The sequence below is a fragment of the Muscardinus avellanarius genome (assembly GCF_963383645.1).
Source record: "Muscardinus avellanarius genome assembly, chromosome: 10".
In the NCBI taxonomy this organism is placed as follows: Eukaryota; Metazoa; Chordata; class Mammalia; order Rodentia; family Gliridae; genus Muscardinus; species Muscardinus avellanarius.
The window spans coordinates 51505362-51515288 of NC_137796.1; the positions used below are offsets into that span (position 1 = coordinate 51505362).

The following is a 9927-nucleotide window of genomic DNA, read 5'->3' on the forward strand; positions in this document are numbered from 1 at the left end:
TACATTTATGTCTACAATCCATTTTGAATTAATTTGTAAGGAGTGAATTCTGTCCAAGGTTTCTTCTCTTTTCTTTTGCATATGGATGTTCAATTATTCCAGCACCATTTATGACGAACAGATTGTTCTTTCTTCACTGAATTGCTTATATGTCAGTGTTAAAAATTACATGTGAGTCTATTTCTGGGGTCTCTGGCATCATCCATTGATCTATAGGTCTGTTCTTTCACCAATATCCTGTTGCCTAAATGTGTTAGTTTTCTGTTATTGTAACAAATACCTGAAATAATCAACTTCTTAAAAGAAAATGTTTATTTTGGCTCACATTTGGGGAGATTTCAGTCCATGAGCAATTGACCCTATTGTTTTTGGGCCTTTGGTGAGGCACAGCACTGTGGGGAGTTATGCATTGGAGCACAGCTGCTTACCTCAAGGCTGGGACACAAAAAGAGAGGAGTCAGGGTTCTATGGTCCTCCTCCCCTCTTTTTTTTATTGGTAGAGGGGATTGAAGCCAGAAGCACTTTAGCTTTTCAGGTTTTCTTAGCCCCTGTTTTAATTACTGTTTATTTTGAAACAGGGTTCACAAAATGCAGAGGCTGGCCTTGAATCTGTGATCCTCCTCTCTCAACCTCCAAGTACTGGGGTTACAAGAATGGGCCACCTCACCTGGCCTATGATCCCCTTTGAAGGCACAATTCCAATGGCCTACAACCTCCAGCTACCTCTCAAAAGTTTCTACTATCTCTCAATAGGGCTAAGCTGTGGACCAAACCTTTAATTCATGTACCTTTGAGGAACATATCCGACCTAAAGTACCTGATTGTTGTAGCTTTATATTAAGTTTTGAAATAAACTATCCAGAATCCTTTTAGAATTATATTAGCTATTTGGGTTCCTTTGCCTTTTCATACAATTTTAAAATCAAGCTGGGTGCAGTGGTGCATACCTGTTTGGAGGTTATAACCTCAAGCAACTTAGACCCTCAGAAATTTAGCAAGACCCTATTTCAAAATTAAAAAATAAAAAGGAATGGACATAGCTGGGTGTGGTGGCACATGCCTGTAATCCCAGTACTTGGGAGGTTGAGACAGGAGGATCCCAGGTTTGAGGCAAGCTTTAGCAACTTAGTGAGACTGTTTCAAAATAAAAAATAAAATTGGGCTGGGATATAGCTCAAGGTAGAATGCCTCTGGGTTCAATCTCTAGCACCACAAAAGATAATATAAACAAACAAATACATGTAAATTTGAAAAATAAAAAAGTGCTAAGGGTTTAGTGAGGTCCTCCACAACTTAGTGAGACTATGTTTCAAAATAAAATATAAACTGGGTGTGGTGGCACACACTTGTAATCCCAGCATTCGGGCTGAGACAGGAGGATTGCAGTTCACAGACAGCCTCAGCTACTTAGTGAGGCCTTTTACAACTCAGTGAGACCCTGTTTCAAAAAACAAAAAGACTAAAAAATAGGGCTGCGGGTGTAGCTACAATGCCCCTGGGTTCCATCCCCAGTACCACCAAAAAAAAAAAAAAAAAAAAAAAAAAAAAAAAGAAAAAAGAAAGAAAAGAAATATAAACTTGGGCTGGAAGTGTAGCTCAAAGGCAGAATACCCCTGGGTTCAATTCTCAGTAAAACCTACACACATGCTAGGGGTACAGTCAAGAGGAAGAATGCCCCATGGTTCACCTAGCTCCCCCTTCAAAAAGTTTTAGATATCTACAAAAAAGGTGGCTGTTACTTTGATTTGGACCGTCCTCAAGATCAAATTGAAATGAACAGGTATTTTGAGAGTATTGCATTTTCTAACCCATGAGCAAAAACCTTTATGTGAATACATGAATGTATTTACTTTTCATCAGTTTTGTAGTCTTCTCTATAAAGATCCTATATATATAGGATCTATATACACACACACATATATATGTACATATATACATATATACACACATGTGTGTGGGAAAGGGAGAGGGAAGATCTTTAAACTTCAAATTTTATTATTTATTTATCTTGTGGGTCTGGGGATGCAATCCAGAGACATTCGACCTCCGAGCTACACCCTCTGCCCTATATTTTATTCTTTATTTTGAAACAGGGTCTCCCTAAGTTGCGGAGGGCCTAAGTAGCTGAGGCTGTCCATGAACTGTGATCCTCTGGTCTCAGCCTCCCAAATACTGGGATTACAGGTGTGCACCACCATGCCCAGCTCAAACATCGAATTTTAAATGTTCATTAGTGGTATAAAGAAAAGTGATTGACTTTTGTATACAGAGTTTGTATCCTGTCTTAAACTCATTTACTTACTTACTTACTTACTTATTTATTTATTTAATTTATTTGTGGTACTGGGGTGGAACTCAGGGGCTTTTCTACCTCCGACCTGTACACCCAGACCTATTTTATACTTTATTTGGAAACAGGGTCTCACTGAGTTTCTGAGAGCCTCACTAAGTAGCTGAGGCTGACTTTGAACCTGTGCGATCCTCCTGTCTCAGCCTCCCAAGCCCTGGGATTACAAGTGCACGCCACCACGCCTGGCTCTAAACTCATTAAGTAATTCCAAAAATTGTTTTGGTATTCCTTGATGTTTTCTGTAACCATGTTTAAGAATATTAATTTATAAATTTTGGATCTTAGTCTAGAGAATGCAATTCTTAATATTAGAAGAAAAGTTTCCCATAAAAATAACCCCTACCCAAGCTCGGAAGGTATAAAGAAATAAGTATCATCCTTCATCATAAAACCAGCTCAAAAATTCTGATGTGCTCTTGGTGCTGTGGTGGGCTCGAGTAGTCCCAGATACTTAGGAGGGATAAGAAGGAGCTCAGAAGTTCCAACACCAACCTGGGCAACATAAGACTTTGTTTAAAAAACAAAAATCTGAGGCAATAAAAATGACACAAACAATCCAGGCAAGGTGGCACATACCTGTAATACCAGTATTTGGGAGGCTGAGACAGGAGAATTGCAAATTCAAGGCCAAATTCAAGGCCAGTCCCTGCAACTGAGACCCTCTTTTAAAATAAAAGTAAAAAGGGCTGGGTCTGTAGTTTGGAGGGAGAATGCTCATCAGTTGAAACCCTAGTACCAAAAAAAAAAAAAAAAAGAGACACACATAAAGAATAATAAAAGATTAATTTTATTACCCTATTTTAGAATATGTGAACGGTTTTAAATATTTGGAAGCCTTGTCAAATCAAATAAGATTTTTTTTTTTTTTTTGTGGTACTAGGGATTGAACCCAGAGGTATTCTACCTCTGAACTCTACTCCTAGTCCTATTTTATTTTTTCTTTCGAAAGGGGGTCTTGCTAAGTTGCTGAGGGTCTTGCTAAATTGCTGAGGCTGGCCTTGTGTCTGTGATCCTCCAGTCTCAGCCTCCCAAATACTGGGATCACAGGGATGTGCCATCACACCTGGCTGGGTACTTCCTTCTTATATGCAGAGGCAAATTAAAACCTATGACTACCTTGTAGTCCTTTGTCTCCTTTAAGCTAATTAATATAATTCTTTCTGTATGCTTTTCATTATTTAAAGAACTGAGAAAACAGGTCCACAATATGAGTGGCAAACAAGGAAATCAAGGAACTAAAATAAACATCTGTTCTCAAATATCCTTTTTTATATCCAATGACACACTGTGTGTGTGTGTGTGTGTGTGTGTGTGTGTGTGTGTGTGTGTGTGTTACTACTAAGGATGGAACCCAAGGGTATTCTACTTCAGAGCTACATCCCCAGCCCTATCTTTCATTCTTTATTTTGAAACAGGGTCTCAATGAGTTGCAAAGGGCCTCATTAAGTAGCTAAGGCTGTCCAGGAACCTCGATTCTCCCAAATGCTGGGATTACAAGCCTGAGCCACCACACCTGGCTCCAATGAGACACTTTTAATATCAAGATTCTTCTGTGAATTTCATAATTTAGGTAGGTGAAAATTTCAAATACAGTAAGTGAATATATGCAAAAGAAACATCGTTTTTGGTACAAAACTGATGTTCAATAGAAATCTTCTCTTCTCCATTGAACAACCAGTTTAGACATAACCCTTTCAAAATTACTTCAAATTACAACATAAATAACACAACTCACATACAACTGAAAAATTTGAGAATTCATGTTCATAACTATCAATATGGTTTAGCATTATATACAAATCATTTCTTTATGACTAAATCTTCAAAAAATTTTATTAGCCACATATTATTCTATAACAGTTTGTTTGAATTTAAAATATTCCATATTACTGAGTATAAATTTGTACAAAAATATACATAGTTGAATATATTTAACAATTCTGTATACAATTTCAAGAGGTTGTTGCTTCCTGGAAACCTATAAATGAAAATGAATGACCTTAGGTTAAGAACTTCATTTTCTTACCCACTAGTGCCAAGAAAATTAATTTCATACTGTGATTGTTCTTGCTGTACAAGTTGAAGGAGAATGACTGAGAATTATATCATAATAATAGATCATATTCACTTAGCATTTAGTATATGCAGGCATTGTCCAAGGACTTACTAGTAATTCATCTAACCTTCATAATAGTCCTATGAGGTAGGTACCATTATTATTATTTCCATTTTACAGTTAAAAAACTGGCAAAGAGAGACTGAATAGACTACCCAAGCTCACATATCTAGGAAGTGTGAGACCCAGGATTTTACCAAGGAATTCCATCCATACCCTTAGCCATTATACCACTCTGCTCACACACCACAAAAAAGTGGCTTGAAACAAATTTGTGCTGCCTGATCACTACTACAAAAACCTCATTTTGGATTGGAGATAAGGCAGTGAGGAATATCTACCCTTGTTGAAACCAATCTCTCTTCACTCACACCATCAAACGTATTCCTACTCCTAAAAGCAAGCCAGTAAAGTGCTGCATGCCTGTAAGGGTTGCGGGTTCCAGGCCAGCCTCAGCAACACAGTGAGACCATTTCCAAATAAGACATAAAACCCAGCATGGCCCATGATTGTAATCCCAGTACTTGGGAGGCTGAGACAGGAGGATCACAGGTTATTAGCCAGCCTCAGCAACTGAGGCCCTTTGCAACTAAATGAGACCCTGTTTCCAAATAAAAAATAAAAGATCTGGGAGTGTAGCTCAGAGGTATAGAATGTCCCTAGGGTCAGCCCCCAGTAAGCCCTTCCCTAAAGAGCCTCAGCAAGAAAACTTGTAACAGACTGAAATCTATCAGACCATCTCATACCTTACACTGCTACAAGTCTGTGCAAAAAAAAAAAAAAAAAAAAAAAAAAAAAAACTAAGAAGATGTGATATGGAATTCCAAGGAAGTATGTTTTCTTCTTTAACAAATGGCCACCCATAATAATGGTCTAACATTATTTTCTAAAGTTTTACCTCTAAAACATATGAATACTTAAGTAAAAGAGAGCCAAAAGGAAAAACAAAGATTTACAAAATGGGTCTGTAAATAATTAACTGGAAGGATATGGCATCCGTACTGGACAGTGGGGTCTATCTCTAGGACCTCTGACATTCGCTATGGAAGGAAGATTTAGGATTGCATTAATGGATACGTCACATTTAGAAGGATTCCAGAAGATTTCATGTCCTGAAAAATAAAATGCGATTTACATAACAAAAAGCAAGCAAGCAAAAACTCGGCTTAAATTTAATTTCCAGATATGCAGCAACGATTCCCCTCTCCTCACACCCTTCCTTAGAGAATGGCAGATAGGAGAAAAATGGGTGCATGCGACTTCTGGCCTCTACAACATACGCCCCTCGCCCCCACGCATGTTTGCAAGAAGACTAGGATGTCTGGGTTCCTCCCTCCGTGTACACTTTAGTCCTGACACTTCAACAGTTCACACTAAATGCCGCCTTCTGCCTTTTCTATCGGAACAGTTCTTCGGGTCCTTCAACCCTAGCTGCCCGTCCCCAGGCTTCTCTGGGGACTTTTCATTCTGGCGTTCCTCCTTCGACTTCCCCCTTGGAAATTCTTCTCTGCAGCCAATCCCCAAGAAGAGGACCGAAGCCTGGCATTTTAAAAACAGCTGCGCCACAAACTGGGCCCCACGTCAAGTCACTGCCCCCGCGAGCTCATCCAAGCACCAACCCACTCGAACCCCTAGGAAAACGCGGAGTAGCCAGGACTCCAGCCCCACAACCAGACCAAGCCCTAGCCCACCCCGTCCGCCAATCGCAGCCAAGTTCACAGACTCCAGCCTGCGCCAGCCAGCTTCGTTTCTCCCAGAAAAGCCGCAGCCGCAGATTCGGGGCTCACCATACTCACGCGGCGCGGGGCCCCGAGAGCCGCCGCGACCCAAAACAGCTGCGCCCGGGTTCGGGAACGCGCTGTCGCGGTCCAGAGGCGAGTCCCGGCCTCCTCAGGGCACCGGCCGGCTGCGGAGGACAGACTGTGCACGCTGAGACTTGTTCCGCAGCGATGAACCCGTGACACACGCTGCGGGGGAATAGAACTCGGCCCGGTGCCCTCTGGGAAATGTAGTCCCAGGCTGCACAGCCGCAGACCGAGGCCCCGGAGGCTGCGGGTTCGGTGCCGCGGAGGCTGCCGGGAAGTCGAGCGCGCCGTCCAGTGCGCAGGCGCAAGGGCGGGCCCGCGGTAAGGCGCTTCTTTCGGGGTTGTGGGTCGCCATGGTTCTGTAGGGGGACCAGACGTATCTGCACCAGACAGCGTTTCACTGTTGGGCCGCACTGTTTTTGTGCGTGGGGCTGCTCCTGCGTGCGACTCTTTGAACGGTGTATTGTGATGACTCCGCAGAGAATGTAGCGCAGTTGTTCCCAACACTGCCGCAGTTGTAGGAGCATGCGCAGTTTAGGCGTGGTCTGTCCGGTGCTGGAGACTGAATTTTTAATTATTTAAAAAAAAAAATTTTTGTACTGGGAATTGAATTCAGGGGCACTCTACCTCTTTGCTGCACCCTCAGCCCTATTTTTATTTTTTATTTTGATATAGGATCTCGCTAAATTACTGCGCGCTTGGCCTTGAATCTGCACACCCCTTATAGCCAGGTGTGTTGGCGCACGCTTGGAATTTCAGTACTTGAGAAGCTGAGACAGGAGGATCGCAGATTCGAGGACAGCCTCTGCAACTCAGCGAGACGCCAGGGAGGCCCTGTTTGAATAAATACGTAAATAAGTAAATTAAAAAATGGTTCAAAGATAGAAGGCCCTTGGGTTCAGTCTCTCGTACCAAAAAATTAGGTAAAATAAAACCAGATGCTAAGGAAACTCAGAGCCTTAGGCGTCCTAGGCAAACATTTGCACATTAAAAAAAATCTTTATATTTTTTATTGTACTCGTTAGAGTTTCCAGTGCAATGCTTAGTAGAGCATTCAAACAAATCCCCCCCCCCCCGATTGTCAGGTTTTTACCATTTAGTACAATGTTAGTTGTAGGTTTCTTATAGGTACTTTTTTTTTTTTTTTTTTGGATGGTGAAGGTACTGGGGCTTGAATCAGAGGTTTTCTACCCCTGAGCTACATTCCAGCCCTGTTTTGTTTGTTTTGCAGTATTGGGGATGGGACCCAGGGGCATTCTATCTCTGAGATACATCCCCAGCCCTGTTTTCTTTCTTTTTAAATTTTGAAACATGGTCTCGCTAGGTTGATGAGAATCTCACAACTTGCTGAGATCTCCGTCTCCCAAGTACTAGAATTAGAAGCATGTACCACCACATCTGGCTTTTTACTTATTTTTAATTTTTTACTTCAGGAGCATTCTAACTCTGAGCTATAACCCCATAGCTTTTTTTTTTTTTTTTTTTTAGTTTGAAACAGAGTCTCACTAGTTGCTGAGAATTTTACTAAATTACTAAGGCTATCCTTGAACCTGTGATTCTCCTGTCTCTGCCTCCCAAGTATTGGTATTTCAGGCATATGTCACCACACCCGGCTCCTTTTAATTTTTATTTTAAAACAAGGTCTCACTAAGTTTCAGAGGACTCCAATAAATTGCTGAGGTTGGCCATAACCTGTAATCCTCTTGTCTCAGCCTCCCAAATACTGGAATTGTAGGCATGCACCATTGTACCTAGCTTTGCAGGTACTTTCTTTTGGAGGGGGGATGAATTCTAGTTTATTTCATTACTAATAAGCTAGAATTTCTTTAAAGAAATAGCTAAAGCATAATTTAATGATGATTTCATTCACTTTTGTTCAATTTGGAAAATAGACATCTTTATTGGAAACACCTGAAACCATTTATCAGCCATTTGATTCTAGAGCAGTTCCTTCACAAAATACATCTCAAAATTTGATCACGGTAAATCCAAAGATAAGAGAGACTCTCTGTGGACATCTACCAAAAGCACATCATCTGCATCATTTCCAAAGGTTGGTTGCTACCAGTTCCATTTTTATTAAAATGTATTTTTTAAAAAAGAAGTTTCTGGTATCACATACCATATATCTAGTATCACATATGCAACTAATTTCTTGAAAGTTTCTTTGTGTGTGTGTGTGTGTGTGTGTGTGTGTGTGTGGTATCATTATGAAATGGTTTCATTTTTTCCCCTACCACTGTCCACGACTTAATTCGTGAGTGCTGTGGTGAAGAAATCCTCTTCTTCCTTAGCTGAGATTTTCTCATTAATGAATATTGGATTAGTCATTTTGGCCTAGTAATTTTTTTTCTTTCTACTGTGGCTATCAGAAACAGGAATTATTCCTGGACCTTTTTGTGCTTTGAGGATTGGACCCTCTAATTCCTTAGATCAGTTGTGTTTATAGCTGCCATTGCTCTCTGACGTCAACTCTGCCTCTCGTTTTTTGAGCTCCAGCCAAAAGAGAAAGGGATCAGGAGTATATAAGGAGATCTTTCTACCATGGCTTGTACTAAACAGACTGCCCGCCAATTGACCTGTGGTAAAGCACCCAGGAAACAACTGGCTACAAAAGCCACTCGCAAGAATGTGCTCTCTACTAGAAGGGTGGAAGGGTGAAGAAACCTCATCATTACAGGCCTGGTACCATGGTATTGTGAAATTAGATGTTATCAGAAGTCCACTGAACTTCTGATTCGCAATCTCCCCTTCCAGAGTCTGGTGCGAGAAATTGCTCAGGACTTCAAAACATATTTGCTCTTCCAGAGTGCAGCTATTTGAGCTTTGCAGGAGCAAGTGAGGCCCATCTGTTTGGCCTTTTTGAAGATACCAACCTGTGTGCTATCCATGCCAAATGTGTAACAGTGCCAAAAGATATCCAGTTAGCATGCCGCACACATGGAGAACATGCTTAAGAATCCACTATGATGGGAAACATTTCATTCTCAAAACCTTTTTTTCTTCTTCCTGTTATTGGTAGTTCTGAACGTTAGATATATTTTTCTATGGGCTCAGAAGGTACCTATGAATATGATTGCGAGTGGAAAAATAGGAGACAGAAATCAGGTATTGAGCGTGGTGGCGCATGCTTGTAATTCCCATGCTTGGGAGGCGGAGACAGGAGGATCGCGCAGTTTCGAAGCCAGCCGCGCTGGCTTAAGAGACCCTGTTTCCAAATAAAAATATAAAAAATAGGTGTCTGGGAGTGTAGCCCCGAGGTAGAAGGGTTTCCAGGAACCCCAGTACCACCAAAGCAGGTATTGACAGTTTTTGTTTCATTTGTTTGCAAATTTTTAATATATTCACAATGACATAAAAATGCAAGGACATAAAGCATTAATCCAAATAAAAAATTGCGTCTGTGTATGTGTGCATGTGTGGTACCAGGGATTGAACCCAAGGAATTCTATCTTCAAGCTATACTCACAGCCCAATTTTATATCTTACTTGGAAATAGGGTCTTGCTAGGTTGGTGAGAAACTCACTATTTTTTTTTTTTTTTTTTTTGTGTGGTACTAGGGGTGGAACCCAGGGAGTTTTCTACCTCTGGGCTATACTCCCAGACTTATTTTATACTTTATTTGGAAACAGGGTCTCCCTAAGTTGCTGAGAGC

General features: G+C 41.0%; 1 pseudogene across 1 annotated transcript; it reads left to right on the top strand.

The window, feature by feature from the left end:
- The first annotated feature begins 8815 nt into the window (after nucleotides 1-8815).
- LOC308269100 (histone H3.3C-like) lies at nucleotides 8816-9228 on the top strand (annotated as a pseudogene). The gene has a single exon. The product of its transcript is annotated as a histone H3.3C-like (transcript).
- Nucleotides 9229-9927: the final 699 nt, after the last annotated feature.